Source organism: Schistocerca serialis, chromosome 9 (genome assembly GCF_023864345.2).
Source record: "Schistocerca serialis cubense isolate TAMUIC-IGC-003099 chromosome 9, iqSchSeri2.2, whole genome shotgun sequence".
NCBI classification, from domain to species: Eukaryota; Metazoa; Arthropoda; class Insecta; order Orthoptera; family Acrididae; genus Schistocerca; species Schistocerca serialis.
Genome location: NC_064646.1, coordinates 471,723,613 through 471,742,536, shown reverse-complemented (window position 1 = coordinate 471,742,536; position 18,924 = coordinate 471,723,613).

Genomic DNA, 18,924 nt, shown 5'->3' with positions numbered 1-18,924 from the left:
CAGGGCCTACAACTATTGTGCCACATTCTTGGTATCCCGGATACTGTCACTGGCATATAAATGATGTTCGAGCCGATACCACGCATGTTCTATTGGGACAGGTCTGCACATTTAGGTTCCCACGGGAGTACCACACCACGGCGAAGACAGTTCACGGAGACATATCACATGTGTGGACGAGATGTCCGTGTTGAAAGTGACACTCCGACGCTGCCGTGTGAAAAGTAACAGACGAGGATGTAAAACGTCTGTGACGTAAGGATGCAACACGTCTGTGACGTACATTTGTTGCGTGAGCGTTTCCTGAGTCTCTGCGAGCCGTGGCTCAAGTCATAGCTGCTGGCTGCCCACACCGTGACGTCACTAAGGACACCGCTGTGCATGTTCAAAACATTGCAAGAATGGAATCTCTCCCTCGGGCCGCCACACTCGCCGACGGTGGTCATCTAGGATAGCGCAATCGCTATTCGTCGCTGAACACACTGCGATGTCAGTCATCTGATGTCCATGCTTTCTGGTCACAGCACCACTCGAAATCCAACCGTTTGTGTTTTCGTGTCAGTAGCAGCCTGTGCATGAGGCGTTAATTCCATAGTCTTGTTGCCGAGTGTTACACCGATGGTGTGAGTTGACTCAGCAATCTGTAAGCAGTCCAGTACTTTTCTCGCATGTCAAGCGCAGATGTGCTTGGTGCACAATACTGCGATCCACGCATGTGCTGCTAAGACTTGCTCCACAACCAATCCTAGAGAGAATATTTGAGATAATTAGGAAGAACGGAGGTTGGACAAAGTACTAACACTGCAATAACACAAGACAGTGAGTGCCTTTGTACCAATATACATCCAGGAAATGCAAGCAACTTATTATCTTACTGCTGTTATGAAAGATACTATATAATTCCGTCATGACTTTATGTGTCATATGCATTTCCTGCTTTGAAATAATTTCGAATGTGTGTTTGTGGCACTGCACCATTACTTTCGTAGGAACCCTGGCCTCACACTGATTTCTATTACCGTATAACCTGCCAGGCCTGGTGACAACACTAAACACGAACAACACTAACATAATATAGTGGCCGTTCTACCTGTCACAGAGAATTCGGACTTTAATCATTTACATACTGCTAATGGCATGGACGTGCGCAATGTTATCCAACCATATCTTTTCGTGATTTTTTTATTTTTGAGCAGCGTAATTATTAATTTTTTCCATGTTTCTTCGTGACAGTGAGTGTATCACGTCCGTTACGTAAAGTAGTTCATTATAATCTTCCTGGGGTAGGCCGATAGCTACATGGTCGTGACTTCCTTGTAAAGAGAATTAAGTAGTTATGACCGGTATTAGTAATGTGTAAAGATTCCAGCTTAACAACTGCACAGTATTTCCCGTGGTGCCGGCCGGTGTGGCCGAGCGGTTCTAGGTGCTTCAGTCTGAAACCGCGCGACCGCTACGGCCTCCTGCCTCGGGCATGGATGTGTGTGATGTCCTTAGGTTAGTTAGGTTTAAGTAGTTCTAAGTTCTAGGGGACTGATGACCGCAGATGTTAAGTCCTACAGTGCTCAGAGCCATTTGAACCACTTTTCCCGTGGTGTTTACTCAGATCCGTGGGCGTGATCTACAAGTGGCCAGTGGTCGCATCTTGTCGCGGCAAGCCGGGGCTTAGAGAGAGCGTGCGAGGGGCAGCTGTTGCGTTAGCCCGGGAAGGCGCCGCCATGGTGCGGAGGGCACAGCAGCAGCGGCAAGTGGGGGCTGCTCCTGCGTCACGCGCGGCCGCCATTTGCATGCAAATGAGCGCGGGGCGCAAATACAGCAGCGAGCCCGCGGCTCTGCGTCTCGGGCTGCTCCTCCTCCAAGCCGCACACATAGTCACCCACATTATCTTTCCCTTCCGTTTGTCGCTCTTCTTATCTACTGACGCGGAAAAATATTTCACGCACCTTAAGGTAGGCAACCAAACTTACACCATCCGATACCACGGCAGGCGATATAAGTTTGGTTGCCTACGTTAAGGTAAATGAACTGTTTTCGTCGTCAGTTCTATTTTACACATCCTGTATATCCACGTGTACAGCTATACATCTACATCTATATCCATACTCCGCAAGCCACCTGACCGTGTGTGGCGGAGGGTACCCTGAGTACCTCTATCAGTTCTCCCTTCTATTCCAGTCTCCTATTGTTCGTGGAAAGAAGGATTGTCGGTATGCTTCTGTGTGCGCTATAATCTCTCCGATTTTATCCTCATGGTCTCTTCGCAAGATATACGTAGGAGGGAGCAATATACTGCTTGACTCTTCGGTGAAGGTATGTTCTCGAAACTTTAACAAAAGCCCGTACCGAGCTACTGAACGTCTCTCCTGCAAAGTCTTCCACTGGAGCTTATCTATCATCTCCGTAACGCTTTCGCGATTACTAAATGATCCTGTAACGAAGCGCGCTGCTCTCCGTTGGATCTTCTCTATCTCTTCTATTAACCCTATCTGGTACGGATCCAACACTGCTAAGCAGTATTCAAGCAGTGGGCGAACAAGCGCCCTGTAGCCTCCTTCCTTTGTTTTCGGATTGCATTTCCTTAGCATTCTTGCAATGAATCTCAGTCTGGCATCTGCTTTACCGACGATCAACTTTATATGATCATTCCATTTTAAATCACTCCTAATGCGTACTCCCAGATAATTTATGGAATTAACTGCTTCCAGTTGCTGACCTGCTATTTTGTAACTAAATGATGAAGGTTCTTTCTTTCTATGTATTCGCAGCACATTACACTTGCCTACATTGAGATTCAATTGCCATTCCCTGCACCATGCGTCAATTCGCTGCAGATCCTCCTGCATTTCAGTACAATTTTCCATTGTTACAACCTCTCGATACACCACAGCATCATCTGCAAAAAGCCTCAGTGAACTTCCGATGTCATCCACCAGGTCATTTATTGTTGTTGTTGTGGTCTTCAGTCCCGAGACTGGTTTGATGCAGCTCTCCATGCTACTCTATCCTGTGCAAGCTTCTTCATCTCCCAGTACCTACTGCAACCTACATCCTTCTGAATCTGCTTTGTGTATTGATTCTTGGTCTCCCTCTACGATTTTTACCCTCCACGCTGCCCTCCAATGCTAAATTTGTGATCCCTTGATGCCTCAAAACATGTCCTACCAACCGATCCCTTCTTCTAGTCAAGTTGTGCCACAAACTTCTCTTCACCCCAATCCTATTCAATACCTCCTCATTAGTTACGTGATCTACCCACCTTATCTTCAGCATTCTGCTGTAGCACCACATTTCGAAAGCTTCTATTCTCTTCTTGTCCAAACTCGTTATCGTCCATGTTTCACTTCCATACATGGCTACACTCCATACAAATACTTTCAGAAACGACTTTCTGACACTTAAATCTATACTCGATGTTAACAAATTTCTCTTCTTCAGAAACGATTTCCTTGCCATTGCTAGTCTACATTTTATATCCTCTCTAATTCGACCATCATCAGTTATTTTACTCCCTAAATAGCAAAACTCCTTTACTACTTTAAGTGTCTCATTTCCTAATCTAATCCCCTCAGCATCACCCGATTTAATTTGACTAAATTCCATTATCCTCGTTTTGCTTTTGTTGATGTTCATCTTATATCCTCCTTTCAAGACACTGTCCATTCCGTTCAACTGCTCTTCCAAGTCCTTTGCTGTCTCTGACAGAATTATAATGTCATCGGCGAACCTCAAAGTTTTTACTTCTTCTCCATGAATTTTAATGCCTACTCCGAATTTTTCTTTTGTTTCATTTACTGCTTGCTCAAGATACAGATTGAATAACATCGGGGAGAGGCTACAACCCTGTCTCACTCCTTTCCCAATCACTGCTTCTGTTATCTAGGAACTCCACAATCCAATCACACAATTGGTCTGATAGTCCATAAGCTCTTACTTTGTTCATTAAACGACTGTGGGGAACTGTATCGAACGCCTTGCGGAAGTCAAGAAACAGTTCATCTACCTGGGAACCTGTGTCTATGGCCCTCTGAGTTTCGTGGACGAATAGCGCGAGCTGGGTTTCACACGACCGTCTTTTTCGAAACCCATGCTGATACCTACAGAGTTGATTTCTAGTCTCAAGAAAAGTCATTATACTCGAACATAATACGTGTTACAAAATTCTACAACTGATCGACGTTAGACATATAGGTCTATAGTTCTGCATATCTGTTCGACGTCCCTTCATGAAAACGTGGATGACCTGTGCCCTTTTCCAATCCTTTGGAACGCTACGCTATTCTAGAGACCTGCGGTACACCGCTACAAGAAGGGGGGCAAGTTCCTTCCCGTACTCTGTGTAAAATCGAACTGGTATCCCATCAGGTCCTGCGACCTTTCCTCTTTTGAGCGATTTTAATTGTTTCTCTATCCCTCTGTCGTCTATTTCGATATCTACCATTTTGTCATCTGTGCGACAGTCTAGAGAAGGAACTACAGTGCAGTCTTCCCCTGTGAAACAGCTTTGGAAAAAGACATTTAGTATTTCGGCCTTTAGTCTGTCATCGTCTGTTTCAGTACCATTTTGGTCACAGAGTGTCTGGACATTTTGTTTTGATACACCTACCGCTTTGACATAAGACCAAAATTTCTCCGCAAGCCGACTTACGGTGTGTAGCGGAGGACACTTTATACACCACAGTCACTTTCTACGTTTTGTGTTCCAGTCGCGGCCGTTTAGCGGGAAGAATGATACTTGGTAGCACTCCAGTGCGAGGTCAGGTCTCTCTAATTTTAACTCGATGGCCTATCCGCTAGATATAAGTGCGAGGAAACAATGTACTGGTTAACTGCACTAGTAACGTACGTTCTTGCAACTTAAACAGCAAATGATGCCAAATGCCTGTCATGCAACATCTGCTACTGGAGATGATTGAACATCTCCGTGACACTTTCACGCTTTAAATGAACGCGTAGCGAAACGAGACGTTCTTGTTTCGATCATCTCTATTTCTTCTCATCAATCTTATGTGGCAAAGATCCGAGACTGACGAGCAATATTCAAATACTAGTCGAACTTCCTGACGATTATTTCAATGAATCTGTCTGTTATCAGCCTAACCTCCGATTAGTTTTATGTCGCTGTCCCATTTCAAATCGCTCCGCAAGCAACAACCCAGATATTTTATGGATGTAACTGGTTCCAGTGATTCTTCTGCAATTGTGTAATCATATAGTTAGGGGTCCTTCTTCCTATTTATACCTACTATGATACATTTGTTTATGTTGAGGATCAACTGTAATTCCTGGCACTAACTGTTGACGTCCTGCAGAGTTTCCTCGATTTAGCTATAATTTTTTGACTTTGGAGCTTCTCTATACACAACGGTCTTCGTTTTATCTTCTGCTTTGAACCTCATAAAACCGGGCTCAGCATGTTTACTATTGGATTTGCCATGGTTAATTTAAGGACTGGCCGGATGCCCTTTCTGTCGTCACCTCGTTCTTCCTGGACGCAATATGTGGACCCAAACTGTCTGCATGTAGTACAGGCCATGTTTCCGAAGTGTTGCGAATCATGTAGCTGAGATGGTACTTGGGGCCGGCGCATCTCCCTGCCCTGAAGCGGCGCTTTAACAAATAAAACAGTATCATTCGAGAAGAGTCTCATCGGACTTCCGACGTTATCCACTATGTGACTTATATAGGTAGTCAGAAACCGTTCGACAAGCTTTTAAAGATGTTGTTGGCTGGGTTGTACGGAGAAATAATTTTTGAGAAAAAAAATTCGGTAATTTACGCCGTTTCCAAGTTAATTAGCATTGAAGTTAGCCAATCAGGCCGTTGCGTCGGAAAATTCAAGTGGGCTGGTACACACAATTACCGTCCATTGTTATCATAATGTAAATCATAGCACACGGTACTGCTCAGCCCACAGAGGGGGTTCTATTCTTATTAACGTCCCATGTCCAACTCTTCCACCGGTCTCTTGCTCGGTTTTAGGAAACGAACAGAACGCGTTTGTCGACACCATGTCTGGCGGGCCGCCTGAATTTGTGTGCGCAACGGCCTGATGGCCTAACTTCAACACTCTAATTAATTCGGAATCGGCGCGGCGTATCGAAGCTTTTACTCAAGAATTATTTCACACCACAACCTAATCTGCAACGCTGTCACTGTTTTCAGACTGTATATACTGTGAAAAGTATTAGTCCTGTAACAGCCCTCTGCGGCGCACCCGAAGTCACATTTACGTCTTAACATTTCTCTCCGTTCAGAGTGACATGTTGTATTCTGTTTGCAAGAAACTCAGCACAGATGGTATGATATTCCATACGCTGGTATTTTGTCCATTAGACGCCAGCGCAGAACAGTCATTCGCCTTCCGGAAGCGAAGGAATACGTCTGTATCTACTGATTTGTGTATCTCGAGGACGAACAGAGCGATCTGGACTTCAAACAATCGTTACTTTCGGACATATGACGTCACAGATGCAGTCCTATACCTTCGTGCATCTGTTCGACGATCCTTCTTGAAAACTGAAATGACGTGCACTTTTCTCCAGTCACTGGAACGCTAAGAAAACAGGAAGTTTTACCTGAGGCAAATAAATTTGAGGACACAATCTACTTTGGAAATGCTTTGTTATTTACATATTTGCTTGAAATGATGACTTTTAACGGTTTAGACGCTAATGAGTGTCTTCATCAAACCTAAATATCAATACAAGGGGAAAATGCAAAACTGCTGTTATTTATAACCAGAGAAATACGGAAAAGTGCAACACAATGAGAAAATAATAAAAAATGTACTCAGTATCTTATTATGGCGATCTCATGGGGTCTTTATAGAAAAGTTTGTGTTTCAGATTCATTTGCACTAACCAGGTTAACATTCCATGCTGGAGGAAATGGTGGCACCTGATCACGCATCCGCAAATACCTCGAAAATGGCTGGTTTGTGGACTCAAGTCTAGTGAAGCGTTTACGCTTTTGCTGTCGAATACTTTCGCCTATGTTAGTTTTCACTGCTAATTATGTTACACCCTGGATATGCCGTTCGTATTTAGTATATTGGATAGCAGCTTGTATAGTTTAACACGCAGTGCTTTAACTTAAGAGACTGGAAAGTGAACTAGGCCCAGATAGATGCCGTGCAGCGGATAAGTGAGTTGGTCTCATTTTTTTGGCGATGTTCCATGTTACTTTAGCCAAATGGTGATCTAGTCCCCAACCTTCCCTTAGAAAATACGATATAGCAACAAAAAGTTACACGATTCATAGACAGTTGACAGATATGACTAATCACCCCCCCCCCCTATTTCCCCCACCCACCCCTTCGGATTAAGGGGTACGAAGGACATCCGGCCTCAAACTTAAAATAAAAGAAACCTGAAAACGGCGGATCCATTTCGACGGGCTAATGCTGGGAAAGAGCGAGAAGTATTTTGTCTGCCGGCTGAATGGCCTGATGGCCGCCCTTGTGTCACTTTCCCTACTGCCTGTCGGGAGGCTGCGAACGTTACTCATTCGATTGTTTCGCAGTCCATAAACTGAGGAGATACCAGACATCTTATGAAAACAGCTTAAGTTCCAACAGTTTTTTTAAGGTGTTACAGACATTGTAATAAAGTGCAAGTCAAGTACAGATTTAGAAATGGCTGTTAAGCAAATTTACACCGACATTAAGAAACGGTTTAAAGCTAATTCACTGTCATTAAACTTTGAAAAGACCCACTATACGCAGTTCAGGACCTGTAAGAGATTTTCTTCCATGTGTATAGCACGTGCACTCATGCAGATAGGAGAGGTCGACAGTGTTACATTTCTGGGATTAAAACTCGATAATAAATACAGCTGGGAAGCGTAAACCACAGAATCGCTGAACCGTCTAAACGAGTTTGTATTTTCAATCGAATGATGCTATACGTAAGAGATACAAATACACAAAACTTGCATATTTTGTTAACTTTTATTCTATTACGTCATATGGGATGATATTTTGGGGTAACTCGTCAAGCCGATAAAAGACTTTCGGTATGCAAAAGTGTGAAGTAAGATTCATTTGTGGTGTAAAGTCGTGAACATCATGGAGAAACCAGTTCAAGGAACTGGGTTTTCTGACCACTGCTTCTCAGTATATTTATTCCTTAGTGAAATTTATTGCAAATAATATTTCCATTTCGAGCCAATATCTCAATACATAGTATAGTAGGAATAAGAACAATCTATATAAAGATCTAAAATCACTTGGTCCGAAAAGGGCCCAATATTCAGGAACAAACATTTTCGATAAATTGTCAGCACCATTAAAACTTGGTTTCAGATAAAGCACATTTTGAACAGAGACAGAAATAATTTTTGGCAAGCAGTTACTTCTACTGTATAGATGAATGTCTTAACAGGGATCGTTAGACCAGCTTAAGTCAAAATGTTTATTATATTTCAGTTCTCAAAGCAGTTCGTCTCGACAATCGAGGTTAGGGTATTTTGTGTATGGTAAATTTATTAAAAGTGACTAACTATGTTTCATTTTGATAGTGTATTAATTCTGCAAATAACAGTTCCGGTTTGCTGTAATGTGTTCACATATTTTGACAACCTCCTAGAAACTGCGTATTACGAATATATTCAAATGTTCTATGATTTTTATGTGATACTTTGACATCTTCCACACCCAAGAGAATCATCTTATTTTTGGATCTATGGTACAAAAACAGACTCTAATCTAATCTAGTCTAGTCATATAACTTGAGAAGTGTCCATGTATAGAAGGAAGATTCCCCGATTGTACTGCCCATGGGCAGGCATCTCCCCTTTACAGTCCAGCGATGCCGGTATCTGTTGTTTTGGAGCTCATAGATATTAGCATCAAAGTCAGATGGTGCTGTATGATGTGGGAAACACACATTCTCGCTGACAACGAGAGGAACCGTTTTCACCGACTGTGCTGTATCGGATAGGGCACAGAGGCTCCACGCCGTACAGCAGTGTCATATGGGTTGCCTAAACAGCAGGCTAAAGCCGTAGTACCCGGTTTGGCCTACACAGGGTGAAACGTTTACCGCCCTACTTCGGATCGTCTGTCACGTGAGCCGAAATAGAGCGTTGCTCGATATCGTTTCACGTCTCAAGTATTTGGGTAGGTTACACTACACGAGACAACAAGCATAACAGTTGGTAAAAACTGTACCTACTTCAGCATCTTCATCTACATTCGTGGTTTATTCAGAAAGTAAGGAACAATCGGTCACGAAATGAAAACCACAGTGAAAATCCGATGACGTTATGGACAGGTGTGTTGGGCAGTGACTCTAGTATGCCCGTCGATCGCGTTACTTCGTTCTTTTTAGTTCTGAGCACACAGGAAGCATATAAAGATATCTAGAACAAGTGTCTCCCGCCAAGTACGAGGGCCTAGTGAGAAATTTCGCCTGAAGCTATGCAGCCACCTTCCCATAATTGCCGTGCAGTTTCTTCTTGAAGACAATTCTCAGCTGCATTCTGCAGGGGCACTGAAGATGCTCCTGCGTCGTTTTCGGTTGGAAATGTTTGATTACCCACAATACAGCACGTAATTGTCTCCCTCTGAGTTTCATCTCTGCTCACATGAACCGCTGGCTATGAAGACAACAATTTGGCACAGACAACGAGCTGTAAGCCAGCATAGGGAACTGGCGGAAAGCACTGGCGGCTGCTTTCTATAATGAGGCTATTGGAAAGTTGGTACAACGCTACGACAAACGTCGGATCGGCAGCTATGAAGAGGTTGTAGCTAATTGTTGCAAATAAAACAGTTTTGATTTTCGCTGTGGTTTCCATTTCGCGATCTATGGTTCCTTTCTTTCCGAACAGCCCTCGTAGATACTCTGCAAGCCACACGTAAGTACCTGGTACAGGGTTCATCGAACCGTTCTCGAACAGTGCGCGGAAAAAATGAACGCCTACATTTCTTCGTGCGCCTCTGATATCCCTCATTTTATTATGGTGGTCGCTTCTCCCCACGCACGTCAGCGTCATCAAAATATTTTTGTATTCGGAGGAGAAAGTTGGTGATTGAAATTTCGTGAGAAGATGCCGCCGCAGCGAGAAAAGCCGTTACTTTAATGATGTCCACCACTCTATGCAAACGTCGGTGATCTCGGTCGTTAAGTGAAAGCCGTCGGCCACTGCGTTGGCGTGGTGAGAGGTAATGTCTGAAATTTGGCATTCTCGGCGCACTCTTGACACTGTGTATCTTGGAATATTGAATTCCTTAACGATTTCCGAAAATAAATGTCCCATGTGTCTAGTTCTAGCTACCATTTCGCGTTCAAAATCTGTTTAGTCCCGTCCTGTAACCACAATGACGCCGGAAACCTTTTCGCACGAACCACCTGAGTTCAGATGTAAGTTCCGCCAATGCACTGCACTTGTATACCTTGTGTACGTGATAGAAACGCCGTCTGTATTTGTGCGTATCGCTATCCCGTGACTTTTGTTAACTCATTGTACAGTGTGTACAAGAATCAAGAAGAAACACTAAGGCTGTATAACCAGGATTAATATGGATGTAAGACACGGATGCAGCCTTTCACACCTACTCTTCAGTCTATAAATGGAAGAAGCAATGAAGGAAATAAAAGTAAGGATCCACAGAGGGTTTAAAGTTCAGGGTGAAAGGATATCAATGATAAGATTCTCTGACGGCATTGTTATCTTCTGTGAAAGAGTAGAAGAATTACGGGATCTGTTGAATGGAATGAAAAGTCTAATGGGTACAGAATATGGATTGAGAATAAACCGGAAAAATACCGAAGTAATGAGAAGCAGCGGCAGAAATGAGAGTAACGAGAAATTCAACATCACAAGTGGTGATCACTAAGTAGACTGAGTTAAAGAATTCTGCTACCTTGGAAGCTAAGTAACCCATGACGGACGAATTAGGGAGGACATAAAAAGCAGACTAGCATATTCAAAGATGGCATTCCTAGCCGAGAGCACGCTACTGGTGTCAAACATAGGCCTTACGTCGTCGAGTTACTGCATGAAAATGTGAAGACTAAGCGCCTCTCTTCTATATTTAACTGGTTGTTGGCATGGAGGGCGCTTTTGAGTGCCTACCCACGACACCTACCTGAGACGATTGCATTCGAATAGGCCTCATTCCTTAAGCGGCCTGTGCAGCAGACAGTTCACGTTAGTTTACGGTATACTGCTAGCATCTAGCAGTATGATTACTTATACCCTCCCGGCCTAATACGTGACGATGCTCTTGATTGGTATGCAGCCGGATTCCTGCGTCCTGACGATGGCTGCGTACCCGTCAAGAGCATCAAAATCTAGCAGGCTGTTTGTTGTATACATTATCCGGCTCGTAGCATATTATGTCCTAAAGGGACGAAAACCAAGAAGTTCTAACTGAAATATGTGCTCAAATTGTAGCTCTGTATCGGGGAGACTATTGTAGTAGGAACACTGCAACAAATGGTGACGTAGCCCAATCTACAGTGGTTTTTACACTGCAGCGGATCAAGCAAGCTGGTGCGATTGTAAGTGTTTCGCGATTTTGAAGACCCCGAGTGACATCAGACAGGGAAGATCAGTTCATATGTGTACAGAGAGGACCCTTACTGCACCTGAAATTCGCGCGAGGAAGTAAATAGTATACGAGCAACTTCACTCTCTGTCTCAAGAGTGCATCGCCGTCTTCTTGAACAAGGCTTAAAGGACTGCATAGGGGTGACGAAAGCTTTAATACGGACACTAAGTAAGGTGAAAAGTTTGTGGTGGTCACAGGTATATTAAAACTGAAGTGTGCAACAATGGTCCAACGTGTTATCTGCGAATGAAGATTGAAGTGGTTGTAAACCATCGTCAAATTCTTGTTTATCGACTTCGTCGAGAACGTACAAGGAGGCAGCGAGTGACGCCAACGGTGAAACATAGTGGGGGTCGCTAATAGTGTGGGGATGTTTTGCAGGCGATAAACTCGGTGATCTAGTGAGAATTAATGGAACATTAAAGGAAGGAAGGATATCGCAGGATAGTGAGCAACAATGCAGGTCCACCTGGGAAGATACTTATTGGTGGTCGTGGGTCTGCTGTGCAGCAGGACTATGATCCAGAGAACGCTTCTAAACTATGCAGGAGGTATGTCAATAGGTAAGAAAAATGTGGGTATCTGTCAAATATGATTTGTTCACTTTAGTCACCTCACTTAAATCTCATTAAAGTCTTACGGGGTGAACTCGACAGGGAGGTCAGAAAAGTAAGGTAGTGTCCTATTGAATATCTATGGAATGATATACGGACAATTTTGACTGAAATATCTGCAAAGACACTATAAAATCTTATCTCCTTATCTCCAGAAAGCCAAGATTTGTGCAGCTCTTCTGAAAGCAAAGGGTCGTTACTTTTTAGAGGATAAACTCTAAACTAGTGGTACCATACTTAATCATAGAAAGAGAAAATACTTATTTTGTTGGTCTAATTAGTTTATAGATGTATTTCTACACTAAAATAAAGTATGTAGTTTTTATAATGAGTGACCGAACACTGGTTTACATGTTGAAGGGTTGACCCGAATTACAGTACATCAGAATAAAAAGCTGGATCGCGCTTTTATCACAAACTAATAGGTCAGCCACGAAGTTGCCCACTTGTGTGGTTCCTTTGATAGTTGTAAAGTCACTTCGGGCGCTATGGCCACACGAACTAAGACTCTAAACCACTGAGGAAATTTACAGAACCATAATTTGCGATATACTGGACAGCTATTCAACTGATTCAACGTGCATATCGCGAAAGGACTGTAAGAATGAAACAAGGGAGATTGGGGCACGTAGGGAGACTTACAGAGGACAGTTATTTCCATAACTTCACTTACGAGTTGAACAGAACACGTTGAATTTGAAAGGTACAAATTAACCTCCACTACGCGCTTTGTAGTGGATTGTGGAATGTCTACGTAGATGTGCACGCAGATTACTTTGGTAAGATTACGGTGAATTCCTCCAGCAGTATTATTCGCACATAGTTACCGCTCCCCATTGTGATGACGTCATCGTCAGTTGATCGTCGCACCTTAACCTTGCCTCCTTTCTCTCTCTTTGTACGCATCTCGAAACCAGAGCATGCGACGTGTAGCAACCTGCTTCTGTGAAAATGGGAAAGTGCAGTGCGGCTGTTATTTCTGCCTGCGAGTGCAACTGACGGCTCAACAGCGCCAGTGAATTGTTACCGGGAGCGGAGTTGCGAGTAACTCCGCGTCGAGGAACGTGCACACAGCCGGCGCGCGCCGCTAAGTCGCTGATTGGCTGCTCTAGTGGATGCGGGACACGGCTTGGCGAGCTTCCAGCTCCGCGGTGGCGGTCGATGTTCCGCTTCTTCCTCCAGGGCGCCACTCCGTCCCTCCACACAGCTGGAGCGAGCCCTGCTCTACCTGCCCTGACACTAGCGATGGAGTGCTCATAGAACAACGTCACCTCTAGAAACCCACTCTGTGACCGCGAAACTTGGCGCTGATGTTGGTCAAAAAATGGTTCAAATGGCTCTGAGCTCTATGGGACTCAACTGCTGAGGTCATTAGTCCCCTAGAACTTAGAACTAGTTAAATCTAACTAACCTAAGGACATCACACACATCCATGCCCGAGGCAGGATTCGAACCTGCGACCGTAGCGGTCTCGCGGTTCCAGACTGCAGCGCCAGAACCGCGCGGCCACTTCGTGATGTTGGTCCTCCTCCACACCACACGTTCACATTTCACTGGAACATTATTTTTTTCCTTTTTTCCTCCAACGACGAACCGCTTGGTAGAGCCCTTTTCCATCGAAGTCTGCATTTTGGCTGCTGTTCACAAAAAATTCCACTTGGAAAATTACAATGTCGCGATTCTGGAAATGACTGCTAAGCAATAGTTCATGATCCGAGGAAAGAGGAAGAATATATACGGCGACAGTAACTGTTCTCGAAAGAACAGATACTGATGATGACCGTGCAGCTTTTCCCTGGAATACATGATGACTAACTGAAACCCTCGGCTGCCGACAGGTGGTGTTGGTATACCTCGATGTGGACAGCTGAAAATGTGCGCCCCGACCGGGACTCGAACCTGGGATCTCCTGCTTACATGACAGACGGTCTATCCATCTGAGCCACCGAGGACACAGATGAATAGCGCGACTGCAGGGACTTATCCCTTGCACGCTTCCCGTAAGACTACCCAGCCATTGACCTTCGTCTGTGCGAATGCGCACAGGTTGCCCAAACTCTTACGGGAACCGCCAAAGCGTGCACGAGTAATGAGTGGATGGGCAAATGTCTATAAGGTACTTCACATATGTAGAATTGTGGACAGTTGGGAATGTGAGTCTCACGGTAAGCGTGCAAGCGATAAGTCCCTGCAGTCGCGCTATTCATCTGTTTCCTTGGTGACTTAGATGGATAGAGCGTCTGCCATGTAAACAGGAGATCCCGGGTTCGAGTTCCGGTCGGGGCACACATTTTCAGCTGTCCGCATCGAGGTATACCAACAACACCTGTCGGCAGCTGAGGGTTTCAGTTAGTCATCGTTGAAAGGGGAAGAAGTCGTTGGGTTCCATGTGGGGAGAACAGCGGGAGTCGGATAATGACTTGATAGCCCATGGAGAAAGCAAGTGTCAGCGATCCTGATCAGGCTGAGATGGGTGACTCGTGGAGCAGATGTACCCCTTCACACAGGTTCCTCGTGAAAGTTCGTCTTATAGGAGCCCCGTAAAGTCAGCAGGAGAATTCGGTAGAATGTTCCGGTGACATTTTGTCACTTACGAGCATGATCATTTATTACCACATCATGGCAGTCCCAAATAAACATTCGAAATCGCCTTGCTAGATGATGGTTTCATCTTCGTCTTTTTTCGATGGTGATGCATCAATATACACTGCTTGACAAATACAAAGAAACAACTGCCACTTGTTAAAGAACAATTGTTAGAGAACAACCTAAAATTGCTAGGGAACATCCGACCATTGATAATAAAAAGAAATGTAGAGGGCGGGACGTGTTAACTGCAGCGAAGCGTTTGCAAGGACGCTCTGTATGCATTAGACAGTTCAGGCAGTACAGTGTTTGACGAAAGTTGTTATGGAATCGATTAGTGCGACTCCCGCCTGCAAGACATCAGTTGAGTGTTTACGACCGTGAGTGAGCAGTCGGACGGCCCGAAGGCGGTTATAGTTTGTCGAAAAGCGTCATCACGCGATTAAAAAATATCGCTGAAGACTGAAATGCTATGCGAAAGCATGCTGGTGGTCGTACACGGACCATCACACGGCAGGAGGATCGATACGCAGCGCTAGTGACGAAAAGAAGCAGGCCTCACACTCCTAGACGGATCGCTGCACACCTTGGAACTGCTTCCGCTACACGTGTCCCTGCCAAAACCATATCGCGCCTATTATATTTGGGCGGTTTTTAAGCTCGGAAGCCTTCAAGCCGGCCAGTGTGGCCGAGCGGTTCTAGGCGCTTCAGTCCGGAACTGCGCGACCGCTACGGTCGCGGGTTCGAATCCTGCCTCGGCCATGGATGTGTGTGACGTCCTTAGGTTACTTAGGTTTAAGTAGTTCTAAGTTCTAGGGGACTGATGATCTCAGATGTTAAGTCCCATAGTGCTCAGAGCCATTGGAACCATTTCGAAGCCTTCAACTACGCCAAGGTCGAGAAAGAGCTCTTTGTTGTTCGGCTCAGCAACAATGGTCCTGTGTGATGTTCTTCGAGGAATCCCGATTCACTCCGGCTAGTGGTTATGGCCACCAGTTAGTGTGGAGAGAGAGGGAAACACAGCACACCACAGAATGTTTAAGGGCATCATCAATGTAAACTAAGCGTTACACTGTGGGCATGCATTGTGCACAATGACCAAACACCGCTGCGTGTCTTTGGGGGAGGTAGTGTTACAGACCAGCGAGGGAGGTTATTCTGGATCATTTCCGTGTGTTTAGGGTTGTGACAGGTCCCAACTTTCTCTTAATGGACGACAATGCCCGCCCACACAAGACTGATAACGTGTCGGAAACAATGGAAAGTGATGATATTGAAGTAGGGAATGGACATAACCCCTATAGAGCATGGAAAAAATTGGAAATTTGTGGTAAGTTCCTAAGGGAGCGAACTGCTGAGATCATCGGTCCCTAGGCTTGCGCACCACTTAATCTAAATTAAACTAACTTAAGCTAAGGACAGCACACACACTCATGCCCGAGGGAGGACTCGAACCTCCGACGGGGGGAGCCGCGCGTACTGTGACTAGGCGTCTGAGACCTCGCGGCTATGTAGAACATGTCTGGAATGCTCTTAGAAGACGCGTTTCTTAATGAACACCCCCTCCGCGAATCGTGCCAGAATTGAAAACGGCTTTGAGAGAGGAGTGGTACAATATCCATGAAGGACTCAAACAGTTCGGCAGCTAGCGTGAATAACAGGTGCAAAATGGGCATTACTGCTCGAGGAGGGCAGATTCCTTACTGAGAGTCCAATACCGACCTTTATGCTGGAATACTGACTCGTGTCAAACACGAACACTATTTTCACATAGGGGACAAGACGCATGGGATAGCGACATGCATAAATACGTTAGTATAGCATAGACAAGGTATAAAAGGGCGGTGCGCTGACGAAGTTTTCTTTTGTACTCAGGTGATTCACGTGAAAAGGTTTCCGACGTGATCATGGCCGCACTACGGGAGTTACCAGACTTTGAACGCGGATTGGTAGTTGAAGCCTGATGCATGGAACAATCCATTTCCGAAATCGTTAGCTCAATCAATATTCAGAGACCCACAGCGTCAAGAGTGTGCCGAGAACATCAAATTTCAGGCATTGACTCTCAGCATGGACAACGCAGTGGCCGACGGCCTTCACTTAACGACCGAGAGCAGCGGCGTTTGCGTTGAGTTACTAGTGCGAACAGACTAGCAACACTGCTTGAAACAAGTGCAGAAATCAGTGTAGGTCGTACGACGAACGTATCCGTTAACACAGTGCGACGAAATCTGGAGTTAAAGGAGTGTGGCAGCACACGACGAACGCAAGTGCCTCTGCTAACAGCGCCGTTCCTGGACTCGCGACCGTATCGATCGCACCTTAGAATACTAGAAAACCGTGGCCTGGTCAGAAGAGACCAAGTGTCAGCTGGTAAGAGCTGATTCTAGGGTTCGCGTCTGGCGCAGACCCTACGAAGCCCAGGACCCAAGCTGTCAATAAGGCGCTGTGCAAGCTGGTGGTGGCCCCATGATGGTGTGCGCGTGCTTATATGGAATTGACTGAGTCCTGTGGTCTAACTCAACACATCACTGACAGGAAACTGTTACGTTCCACTACTTGGACACCATTTCTAAGCTTTCATGGAATTCGTGTTCCGAAACAGCGATGCGCCCCTTCTCTGGGCCATAACTGTTCGCGACTGATTCGAAGAACGTTATGGACAATTCGAGCGAAAGATTTAGCCTCCCAGATTGCCCGACATGAATCCCACGGAACTTTTGTGTGGGATAATCTAGACCTTAGTTCGTGTGAGAGGTGGCGTGCCTTTAGATGCACACAGTGACTTGCCCCCTCCATATTGATATCTTACTCTGAGTAATTCGATTAGGGGAAGTATGGCCGAGTATTGTCGTCACAAAGCTAGTATTGAGAACTCAGAAGATATGAATATTTTCCTCTCTAACTGCATGTGGTGAAAAGTTGCTATTGTTTCACACGCCGACTTCCCACGCAGCATCTCTCGTTACCCGGGTGGCTCAAATGGCTCTGAGCACTGTGGGGCTTAACTGCTGAGGTCATCTGTCTCCTAGAATTTAGAACTACTTAAACCTAAATACCGAGCGAGGTGGCGCAGTGGTTAGACACTGGACTCGCATTCGGGAGGACGACGGTTCAATCCCGCGTCTGGCCATCCTGATTTAGGTTTTCCGTGATTTCCCTAAATCACTCCAGGCAAATGCCAGGATGGTTCCTCTGAAAGGGCATGTCCGACTTCCTTCCCCATCCTTCCCAAATCCGATGAGACCGATGACCTTGCTGTCTGGTCTCCTTCCCCAATCAACCCAACCCAACTTAAACCTAACTGACCTAAGGACATCACACACATCCATGCCCAAGGCAGGATTCGAACCTGCGACCATAGCGGTAGCGCGGTTCCAGACTGTAGCGCCTACAACAGCTCGGCCACTCTGGCCGGCCACCCGGGTGGTCAGGTGACAGGCGGGTTCCGCTGATCTTGAAAGGGTTAAGCCGACGGTTATGAGGGAGTCGACTGGATGCTTTCCAGACGCCGACATTGTCATAAGAGTGGGGGCGACACGCCCACAGGGGCCTGAAGGAGCGGCTGGGGCTAGAGATTCCATTACTTCGCAGAAACTTAGTGAAAACACTTTCTGACGGGCTTCCAGCGGGCGTGGGAATTACTTGTGTTCCCAGGCAGTATTGGCGGGCAAATTCACGCGTTTTCTGAAAAATCATAACTGTGATTGGCTTACTCAGGGGATAGCCTAGTAACGTAGCAAAATCGGCGCAGAAATTGGCGCCAAGTGTCTCCATTGGTTGAATAGTAGTGCTTCGGCAATAGAGTGGAATATTCCGCCGGTTTTCGAGTTGCTGATTTACACGTTTTAACCACGGCCACTGTCGTGGGGGCGGGAATGTTCTGTGTTCGGATTGTCGGATTGTACGGGTGCTCTTGGGAGAGTCGGCTCTCGCCTTTCGGTCGGAGTAGGTTACAAGACTGAGCTCTCGCTGCCCTGGGCAGCCTGCCTTCCGTTGCCTGTCTAATATACTTTCATTTAATTGTTACTGTTTGACGAAGTTGCTGAACTTTCGACTTTCTACGTAACTTTCCGAGTACAGTTGGCAATTGAGCGTTCTTCGTACAAGCGGCCTATGTGTCAGTCTTGAACAGTTTTGGCTAAAGTTGACTGTATCGGAGTTACT